The following is a 12,119-nucleotide window of genomic DNA, read 5'->3' on the forward strand; positions in this document are numbered from 1 at the left end:
ATAAATACCAAGCGGAGAATCTTCTTCTCTCTCTTTTCGTTTTTTTCCCAGTGAGGGGTTGCCACAGCAGAACAACAGTTTGCAGAGCAATTGGCAGTGGAATTTTGCACTGTCAAGCTGCCTGCCTGGCACCTAACCTCAGAAGGCACACACATGCACACACTCACACCTAGGGCCAATTTAGTGTGTTCAATCCACCTACAGCATGTCTTTGGGATGTAGAAGGAAATCGGAGCACCCAGAGGAAACCCACTCAACTGCAGGGAGGACATGCAGACTCCTCACAGAAGGCACCCCAGCTGAGAATTGAACCAGAGTACCTCTTGCTGTGAGGTCGCAATGCTAACCGCTGCACCACCGTGGCCACCCTACAAACACCAAGCAGAGAATAAAGAGCCATATTGTGACATGATTATTAAAATGTCTTGCCATACCAGAGAGTAAGATGGATGCAGATTATGAAAAAACTTTGCTTTCAAATTACTTAGGGATTCCCCTTCTAATTTTTTTGTTAAGCTAAAACAGTTACACCAGTTCCATGGTATACAGGACTATAACCCTGACTGCACCTCACTCACCCAAGTTTGATCATTGATCTGGTCATTGGAATGGCCTACCAGGAACCAGTATGATGCCGGAATGTTCATGCTGTGTACAGAACATTGGCAGTTTACTGCTGCACTAGCTCCACCTGTTGGAGGGGGGACTACAGCTTGCCTCATGCCAGCACATTGCTCTACCAAGAAGGGGCCTACTACACTGTAGTCAGGCCATGTAAAAGGAAGTGTACATGCATGCTCACCCAATTTTAGGCTTCTGCTATGATAAGAAAACAAGCAGCTTTGGAAGAGACTGGAGAGGAGCAAAAATACCCAGTTTCTGGTAGCCTTTCACAATTTGAAGGGCTATTAGAAGGCAAATCCTAACAGAAAAATGGGATTTCCCCACAGGGTAGTTAGTTTGGAGTGCTGTATTTGATGCAAGACAGGAATAAAAGGATCAGGTGGTTATAAGGTGATAGGACTGATGGTTGGCTGGCAGAAAAAAAGAGGAACAAAAATTACAAAAACCTTAAATGGTTACAATTAGAAAATGGGATATTAGCAGAACGGCTGTTTCACTGTACCCTTAACAGCAATACACTCATTACTGCTGTGGCACACACACTCTTAGCATAACATGAAGCACAGTCACACAGACTGCATATACAACAATGTTTTTTTCTGAATTGTTCTTTTCCCTGTTTACCAGTGATCGGCTGCATTTGTAAATGTGGTGCTCAAGATAAGGCCATCATCCACACTGCCATCAGGATTTTGCACTTGTCATAGATCCCTTTTATTTTATTTATTTATTTTATCCCTTTATTTTATATTTGCTAACCAGGATGGTCCGACTGGACGAGGTCCATTTACAGCGGAGGCCCAGAGAGAAAAGCTCCACTTAATTAATACAACAGACAATGACAATAATACATAATTTAAAGTAAAGACTTTGTTATTGAGCAGTATTTTGTGCATAATAGTACAGTATGCAAAGAATGATCATATCAGCAATATATACAAGTGAAAATTAAAATATACAGACAGAGATCACAACAACATTTCCAAATGTCAAGGCCTTTTACTCTGTGGCAGCCTGGATGAGTAGACCTCTAATGATTGCACCCTGAGGAGGCATCCACACATAGGCATGTGTGCCTTTCCTAGCTGTAGTATGTGTGCAGAATGTTTGGCACGTCTCCCTGTCCTAGCTGTAGTATGTGTGCACAATATTTGGCACATCTGCCTGCCTTAGCTGTAGTACGTGTGCGTAATGCTTAGCATGTGTGCCTGTCCTAGCTGTAGTATGCGTGCAGAATGCTGGGCATGTGTATGTGTCCTATCCGTAGTATGTATGCACAATGCTTGGCATGTGTGCCTGTCCTAGCTGTAGTATGTATGTACAGTGCTTGGCACGAGTGCCTGCCCTAGCTGTAGTATGTGTGAAGAATGCTTGGCATGTGTATCTGTCCTAGCCATAGTATGTATGCACAATGCTTGGTACATGTACTTCTCCTAGCCATAGTATGTGTGCACAGTGTTTGGCATGTGTGCCTGTCCTCTCTGTAGAATGTGTCAACAATGCAGTGTGTGTGCACAATACTTGGCATGTGTGCCTGTCCTTGCTGTACTATGTGTGCACAATGTTTGGCATGTGTTCCTATCCTAGCCGTAGTATGTGTGCACAATGCTTGGCAAGTGTACCTGTCCTAGCTGTAGTATGTGTGCACAATGTTTGGCACGTCTCCCTGTCCTAACTGTAGTAAATGTGCACAATGCCTGGTATGTGTGCCTGTCCTAGCCATAGTACGTGTGCACAATGCTGGGTACATGTACCTGTCCTAGCCATAGTAAGTGTTCACAATGCAAGTGTGCCTGTTCTCGATGTAGTATGTGTGTACAATGCTTGGCAAGTGTGTCTGTCTTAGCTGTAGTATGTGTGCACAATGTTTGGCATGTCTGCCAGTCCTAGCTGTAGTATGTGTGCACAAAGCTTGGCATGTGTGCCTGTCCAAGCTGTAATATGTGTGCACAATGTTTGGCACGTCTGCCTATTCTAGCTGTGGTATGTGTGCACAATGCTTGCCATAGGTTCATAGGAGGTTACTAGGCTAGTGGCCCTACAGCCCTTACAACCCAAGCCATGTTAAACCTGAGTTTTCTTGATTGCCCTTGGTTAGCTGGACATAATTCGCAGAAGGAGTCTATAATTAACAACCAACTACCCCTGTCAGTGAGGGACATGGGTGCCACCCCCGGGGTGAATTTGCAGTCTCCCATCCATTTGTCTAGGTTGTGCTTGAATAGGGGCAGTGAGGGGCTCTGGTTCACATGAATTGGAAGTTTATTCCAGAATAGTGGCAATTCCTGGAAGATATGTTCTGTTAATGTCACAGGCTAAATTAAAATCCCTAGAGTGAGTGACTCTTGTACCATTTCACCTGCGGATATGCACCATATCCATCATGGCAGGGTCAGAGACTGCCCTGTAGGTCAGGTATAAGTTGCCTCTCAGCAGCCTATATGATACAGAGTACAGTGACAAGGCTTTCAGTCTATCCACTTAAATCATGGCTTGTATGCCCTATATTTTCTTTGTGAGAAACCTCTGTGGTCTCTCCAGTGGCTACAGGCATCTGATGAGGTATATGCATAAGGGAGTATTGTACTCTATTAATGGTCTGGTGTGCCTGTTCTAGCCGTAGTGTGTGTGCACAATGCTTAACACGTGTGCCTGTCTTAGCTGTAGTGTGTGTGCACTATACTTGGCATGTGTGCCTGTCCTAGCCATAGTATGTGTGCACAATATTTGGCACGTGTGCCTGTCTTAGCCATAGTATGTGTGCACAATGCGTGGCACATGTGCCTGTCCTAGCTGTAGTGCGTGTGTGCACAAAGCTTAACACATGTGCCTGTCCTAGCTCCAGTATGTGTGCACAATGGTTAACATGTGTGCCTGTCCTAGCTGCACTGTGTGTGCACACTGCTTAACACTTGTGCCTGTCCTGCAGTGTGTGTGCACAATGCTTAACAAGTGTGCCTGTCCTAGCTGTAGTGTGTGTGTGTACAATGCTTGGCAAGTGTGCCTGTCCTAGCTGTACTATGTGTGCACAATGCTGGCATGCAGGTGCTCATCTTTGGCCCTTCAAGTTTCCTTGCTGTTGCACACAGCCTCTGCTGAGTGTCCTTATCACAGTACACTAAGCTCCCTCCCCTCCCTCAGTCCCCAATGATTGATGAGCTGGTGATTGTTATTCATTTCTCACAGTCTCTTCCCACTTTCCATGCCCAATGCTCTCATCAATCACTGCTTGTCTGGGTCAAAGAAGAACTTTGTTCCTATTCTTCATGGAACTAGCACCATTGTACTGCAGTATTCAGTGATGGCCACAATGCCTACATGTGGAGGTATGAGGTATAGGAGACCCTCAAGGTGAGACAAGTGCACAGTAGCAAACTGAGTACCACCATGGTACAAGTAAGGTGTGCTCACATGGAGCCAGACACTGCCTTATATATGTTATTATAAAACTAAGCCATACTGCAGTATGAATGCAACAGCAAGGGGTAAAGCATTTCAATCAAAGTTGCTGTAGGATGCTGAGGAATTCTGATAATTACTTGAAATGGATATCGATAAATTTAATTTCTTTGAATGAATGAATGAATGAATCTGAATGAAATTGTATTCTGTAGATGGGACCTTTAAACTTACTCATAATTATTGGGGATTACAGTGGGTTTTCTCCTTCATGAGAAGATGGGAAAAGCTTTGCAAACATGTTAAACATCTTGGTTTTGCACTAAACAAAGAATGAAGCTTTGACTCAGATGACCTGTAGTGCTTGTTTAGTGGTACAAGCACTGGAAGGGCAGGGTGAAGAAGAACAGGAGTGAGCAGCCTATATCAGCTCACCATCCTGGGGTGAGGAACAGGGCCTGGTTCTTTGCTAGTCTGACATCTACAGGAATGTAGGCTCATGGTTGCAGCTAAATCAGCCTTGAAGGCTCTGTTCTGTATTCAGCTCTATTTCATATTGGTAGGGGGCTGATGTTTGTGTGCGTGTGTGTGTGTGTGGGGGGGGTAGTAGCACACAAATATTCTATAAGAGAAGAAACTGCAGAAGGCAAAAATCTCCAGTATGGAGTGTCTTTGAGAGCAGGAGACTCTGCACTGTCATGGAAGGCTCTTCTAACCCTCGACTCTCACCATATGAAAGAATGCAGGGGATATAGGGCTCCTGTCCTAGGCAAGAAACAGATGGGCTCATAGGGCTCCTGTCCTGGGGAAGAAATGAATGGGCTATAGGGCTCCTGCCCCAAGCAAGTTACAAATGCTTTCATAGGGCTCCTGTCGTGATCAAGAAATGAATGGGCTCATAGGGCTCCTGTCTGGGTAAGAAACAAATCGGCTCATAGGGCTCCTACCCTGGGTAATAAACAAATGGGCTCATAGGGCTTCTGTTCTGGGCAAGAAACAAATGGGCTCACAGGCCTCCTGCCCTGGGCAAGAAATGAAAAGTCTGATAGGGCTCCTGCTCTGGGGAAGAAATTAATGTATTCATAGAGCTCCTACCTCTGGGCAAGAAATGAATGGGCTCATAGTTCTTCTGCCCTGGGTAAGAAATGAATGGGCTCATACTGCTTCTGCCCTGGGTAAGAAATGAATGGGCTCATAGGGCTTCTGCCCTGGGTAAGAAATGAATGGGCTCATAGTGCTTCTGCCCTGGGTAAGAAATGAATGGGCTCATAGTGCTTCTGCCCTGGGTAAGAAATGAATGGGCTCATAGTGCTTCTGCCCTGGGTAAGAAATGAATGGGCTCATAGTGCTTCTGCCCTGGGTAAGAAATGAATGGGCTGATAGGGCTTCCGCCCTGGGTAAGAAATGAGTGGGCTCATAGGGCTTCCGCCCTGGGTAAGAAATGAATGGGCTCATAGGGCTTCTGCCCTGGGTAAGAAATGAACGAGCTCATAGTGCTTCTGCCCTGGGTAAGAAATGAACGAGCTCATAGTGCTTCTGCCCTGGGTAAGAAATGAACGAGCTCATAGTGCTTCTGCCCTGGGTAAGAAATGAATGGGCTCATAGTGCTTCTGCCCTGGGTAAGAAATGAATGGGCTCATAGTGCTTCTGCCCTGGGTAAGAAATGAATGGGCTCATAGTGCTTCTGCCCTGGGTAAGAAATGAATGGGCTCATAGTGCTTCTGCCCTGGGTAAGAAATGAGTGGGCTCATAGGTCTTCCGCCCTGGGTAAGAAATGAGTGGGCTCATAGGGCTTCTGCCCTGGGTAAGAAATGAATGGGCTCATAGGGCTTCTGCCCTGGGTAAGAAATGAATGAGCTCATAGTGCTTCTGCCCTGGGTAAGAAATGAACGAGCTCATAGTGCTTCTGCCCTGGATAAGAAATGAATGAGCTCATAGTGCTTCTGCCCTGGGTAAGAAATGAATGGGCTCATAGTGCTTCTGCCCTGGGTAAGAAATGAATGGGCTCATAGTGCTTCTGCCCTCGGTAAGAAATGCATGGGCTCATAGGGCTTCCACCCTGGGTAAGAAATGAATGGGCTCATAGGGCTTCCGCCCTGGGTAAGAAATGAATGGGCTCATAGGGCTTCTTCCCTGGGTAAGAAATGAATGGGCTCATCGGGCTTCTGCCCTGGGTAAGAAATGAATGGGCTCATAGTGCTTCTGCCCTGGGTAAGAAATGAATGAGCTCATAGGGCTTCTGCCCTGGGTAAGAAATGAATGAGCTCATAGTGCTTCTGCCCTGGGTAAGAAATGAACGAGCTCATAGTGCTTCTGCCCTGGGTAAAAAGTGAATGGGCTCATAGTGCTTCTGCCCTGGGTAAGAAATGAATGAGCTCATAGTGCTTCTGCCCTGGGTAAGAAATGAATGGGCTCATAGTGCTTCTGCCCTTGGTAAGAAATGAATGGGCTCATAGTGCTTCTGCCCTGGGTTAGAAATGAATGAGCTCATAGGGCTTCCGCCCTGGGTAAGAAATGAATGGGCTCATAGTGCTTCTGCCCTGGGTAAGAAATGAATGGGCTCATAGTGCTTCTGCCCTGGGTAAGAAATGAATGAGCTCATAGTGCTTCTGCCCTGGGTAAGAAATGAATGGGCTCATAGTGCTTCTGCCCTGGGTAAGAAATGAATGAGCTCATAGGGCTTCTGACCTGGGTAAGAAATGAATGGGCTCATAGTGCTTCCGCCCTGGGTAAGAAATGAATGAGGTCATAGGGCGTCTGCCCTGGGTAAGAAATGAATGAGCTCATAGTGCTTCTGCCCTGGGTAAGAAATGAATGGGCTCATAGGGCTTCTGCCCTGGGTAAGAAATGAATGGGCGCATAGGGCTTCTGCCCTGGGTAAGAAATGAATGAGCTCATAGAGCTTCTGCCCTGGGTAAGAAATGAATGGGCCTGGGTAAGAAATGAATGGGCTCATAGTGCTTCTGCCCTGGGTAAGAAATGAATGAGCTCATAGGGCTTCTGCCCTGGGTAAGAAATGAATGGGCTCATAGGGCTTCTGCCCTGGGTAAGAAATGAATGGGCTCATAGTGCTTCTGCCCTGGGTAAGAAATGAATGGGCTCATAGTGCTTCTGCCCTGGGTAAGACATGAATGGGCTCATAGTGCTTCTGCCCTGGGTAAAAAATGAATGAGGTCATAGGGCATCTGCCCTGGGTAAGAAATGAATGAGCTCATAGTGCTTCTGCCCTGGGTAAGAAATGAATGAGCTCATAGGGCTTCTGCCCTGGGTAAGAAATGAACGAGCTCATAGTGCTTCTGCCCTGGGTAAGAAATGAATGAGCTCATAGGGCTTCTGCCCTGGGTAAGAAATGAATGGGCTCATAGGGCTTCTGCCCTGGGTAAGAAATGAATGGGCTCATAGGGCTTCTGCCCTTGGGAAGAAATAAATGTGCTCTTAGGGCTCCTGCTCTTGGCAACAAAAGAATGGGCTGATGTGTCTCCTGCCCTGGACAAGAAATGGATGGGATATAGGGTTGTCACCTTGGCAGGGAATAAATGGACCTGAGTTTTGTCCTTCAGAGAAGAACAAATCAGTTGATTGGGTAGTGCAGGAGATAACCTACACTGAAGGTATTAATGAAAAAAATGATTTTAATGAATGATGTTTTAATCAGGTTCCTTTCAGGTGACACCATCTGTTCAAACCCACTACAGGTAAAATGCACTGGGAATAGTATCATACCACTCATCCTGTATACATTGAAAAAGAGATAAAGGCCTTAAAAATAAGTACATCCAGCCAAAACATCTGGAAATGTAATAAACATGAAATATGTAACACACAATCATCAGAGAGATCATTTAAATCTATACTTTAATTAACCGTATAGCAAAATTCTACTATGTATAACAAAAGTCTACTACACAAGGTAATTCATTTTTACTTCTGAAAAAGGGAGATGTAAATTTGTGTCCTCTTTCTTTAAATTATTGTACCAGTATGTTGGTTATGTAGTCTGGCTTTCTGTGTACTAGACAGCTTCAAAAATTACTTGTGATGAGAGGAATTTTGAAAATTATATAAAGGGATAAATCAGGCTTGAAAATAGGAATTCTCCTCTAAAATAGGGACAGTTGACAGATCTATTGTTTAAAATCCTGAAACTAGAAGTTGTATATTGTAAGCCAAATCTAAATTGTGTGTCTATTCAAAACTGAACCTGATCAGAACTGTATGTCACGTGCATTTTGAAGTATTTAAGCAAAGAGATTAGTTTCATTACACTAATGCTTTATTTACTATTTTTTAAATTGCTAAATGCAAGTGACCAAAATTCCGAGCTCACTAAAATTCAAAATACCAGGGAAACCTTTAAAATAACTGGATTGGTTTATTTTGGGAAGTGGCAGTTCAGTCCCCTCACACTCACATGTGCAAGTGCCCTCCCTGCACCCCATGGTACTAACATTCTTACACCCCTCACACTCACATGTACAAGTACCCTTTCTGCACCCCGTGGTACTAACATTCTTACACGAAAGTCACAGATTCCAAATGGCAGTTCAATCCCCTCACACTCACATGTGCAAGTGCCCTCCCTGCACCCCGTGGTACTAACATTCTTACACCAAAATCACACATTCCAAGTGGTAGTTGAATCCCCTCACACTCACATGTGCAAGTGCCCTCCTTGCACCCCGTGGTACTAACATTCTTACACGAAAGTCTCAGATTCCAAATGGCAGTTCAATCCCCTCACACTCACATGTGCAAGTGCCCTCCCTGCACCCCATGGTACTAACATTCTTACACCAAAGTCACACATTCCTTTGAGAATGGAGATATAGGGGGTTCACATGTGAAGCCAGTTTCCTCATTGAAAGCAGTATAACCTGACACTGAGGGTATTAATACGCTAGGATTGTGGATGTGTGTAAAGTTGCTTGGCATCCCCCCAGACCTGATCTCTGCACTAGTGCTGATTGCTTCAGTACATGTTTATGTGCTTTCAAAAGGTATATCATTAGTACAAGTTCCAGTGTTTTGAGAAATTATTTTATGACTTTATGTAACTTCATATTCAGTAAGCAACAAGCTGGTATAGTGAAAGTATTTTTATTTATTTCTACAGACATTCTTCTAGATGGGTGCAAATTGCGGGTCTGAAAATACCATTAAGATGATCTGATTTGTTATTAAATGAAATGCGTGCTACAAAACTGAGGCCTTTGTAATGGATTTGTTTAGGATGGCTGTGTGGCTGGTGTCTAACAGTACTGGCACCAACAGGCAGCTCGGCACAGCATGGCTGGCATAGCAGGAGCATGCCGATATCACAAATGATGAGATCGCAGTCACAACGAGTGCATGTCATGTACGGTACAATGCTCAGTGCTATCCCTGCATAACCAGGCATAAACAGAGGTGCAAACAGGGTTCCTGCAGTATCACCCCAACTGCTGCATTTTAGTGCTATCCCTCCATAACCAGGCATAACTGGAGGTACAAACAGAGTTCTTGCAGCATCCCCCCAACTCCTACATTTTAGTGTTATCCCTGCATAGCCAGGGATTTCCTGCAGCATCCCCCAACTCCTGCATTTTGGTGTTATCCCTGAATAGCCAGGCATAACCAATGGTACAAACAGGGTTCTTGCAGTATCCCCTAGACTCCTACATTTAGTGCTATTCCAGCATAACCAGGCATAACTGGAGGTACAAACAGAGTTCCTGCAGCATCCCCCCCCAACTCCTGCATTTTAATGTTATCCCTGCATAGCCAGGCATTTCCTGAAGCATTCCCCAACTCCTGCATTTTAATGTTATCCCCGCATAGCCAGGCATAACCGAAGGTACAAACAGGGTTCCTGCAGCATCCCCCCAACTCCAGCATTTTAGTGCTATCCCAGCATAACCAGACATAACCAGAGGTACAAGCAGGGTTCCTACAGTTTCCCCCTGATTCTTGCTTTCTCATCAGTTATCAACATCAACAAACATTTCTCACAGCTGCAGTGCTTCCTACAGCAATGACACCTGTCCAGGACATTAGCCTATGTCTTACCTTTGGATGCCGATTTTTGCTTTGGATCCCTATCATTTCATTGAAGCTCCAGTTCGCCGAACTTTTATTCATCAAAATTAAAGCATCGAGTACCATTTCATCAAAGGATTACACATCAACATTTTTCCTGGGGGAGGGAGTTAGTTGGCCATTGTAACAAATTTTCTCTTTTCTCCAATACACTGTAGCCCAAACTCTCTCCCAAAATACAGAGTCGACACTAAAGCTATTTCAGTTTTCCAAATTCCAGAAAAATGAGAACAATTCCTAATGTTAATCTTTAAAATTACTTCACTTAGAGCATTGCATTTGTGTTGCAGCAGATATCAAAAGCAGCAAAATGAACTCAGTATTGCATATGAGAGTACTGTAGAAATTCTGTAGTACATACACTGGTGCTATGGTGAGTACATTAAGTACAGCAGTCACTGTGATGGCATATGCACTGTGTCATTTAATTTATACATGAATGCATTATATCCAGGATGTGTAATGCATGTTATTGGAAGACTGCATTATAGTGAACAAGAAACTGTGCATTTCCTTCTAGTGCAGCATATATGTTATATTATGTTATGTTCACGTGGTATCCCTGTGTCTTACAAGAAAATGCTTCTGTGTATAACATTACACACACAAATTATTATTACACATTACATTATTAACCTGGCCTGCAGCCAGTCCTCCTTCCTTGTCTTTAGCCTCCTGAAGGATATATATATGCTACCCCATCCCATCCCTCCACCTGTGGAGTCTTTTAACCTGGCTATCTGCTGATACTTAACTGCCGCCCACTAGGTGGCAGGCATACAACAGGCTTTGTGCCCTACTCTCTTTCTTTTTTCACAAAGTCCCTGCCCTTGAATCTCCTTTTCCTTCTGCTCCCTTCATACCTTTCTTCTACCTTCTATTTTCTCTAACTATTTCTATCTATTTCTAGGCTGTCCCTGTACCTCCTCTTGTCCCAACTATTATACTGTTTAGTGCTTTTAGTTCCACTCTTTCTTACTTGAATTACCCCTTTCTGCCCTTGCTGCCTGCTACCTGCCTGCTGCTTGCTGCTCTCTCCCTGTGTCCTGCTGCTCACTGGCCTGTCTCTCCTCTCTCTGTCTTCACCTCCTCCCCCCCTCTACCCCCCATCCCCACCTCCCTACCCCCACCCCCCACCCAGCCCAGGGACCCTACACCTCTCTACTACCAACTCCCATTCCCTTCCATCACCCAACCTCTCCTCAGCCATCACTGTTTCTACCTCTCCTTTTCTTTTTCTCACCCTCATCTCACTTTCTCCTTTTTCTACACTCCTTTTCATCCTTGCCTATCCATGTACCTAACTGTAATTTCTTCATCCCTAACATTCACTCTCCTTTCCTTTCTCTATCTTCTTCCTGCTTATCTCTTCTTTTTCTCTTCTCTTTTTCTCATCTGATTCTGTTCTCTCTAAATTTTGTCTCTCCTAGCTATTCTCACCACTTCTATTCTCTCACTTACCTCTACTCCATATTCAGTATCATTCACATGTCTCTTCTATTCAATCTTTACTATATCACTCCTACCTATTCCTCCCTATCCTTCAACCCTTTTACCACACCTTTTTTCAATAACCCTCACCTACATAAAAACCTCTTTTGAAAATATCACTACACCTAAAACAACCCTCACAAACCATATGTTACCTACCCTTACTTTTTCTAACACCAATACACATCAAAACTATCATGTATCTTCTCATTCCAGAACAACTCTCCTCCTATCACGAGATCATAACTAACAGGTCCATTACTAACCCGAATTTACATAACTCCTCCATTCAGATAACGTCATCATGTACTTCCTACTATCCCTTGCTAATCTAACAATATTAATCCTAAAAATAACAAAATCGCCTAATCCATTCACTACCAATAATAATACTTCAAGGATAACATCATCATGTACTAAAACGATAAACTCCATCCTCATAGCAAAAAAATTAATAATCAGTTTAATAAACTGTAAACAACACCTGCATTTGATATAGGTGGAGGCATTATTGTATCTATAAATCTAAT

This window comes from Protopterus annectens, chromosome 13.part0, assembly GCF_019279795.1.
Source record: "Protopterus annectens isolate FY-2018-M chromosome 13.part0, PAN1.0, whole genome shotgun sequence".
In the NCBI taxonomy this organism is placed as follows: Eukaryota; Metazoa; Chordata; order Ceratodontiformes; family Protopteridae; genus Protopterus; species Protopterus annectens.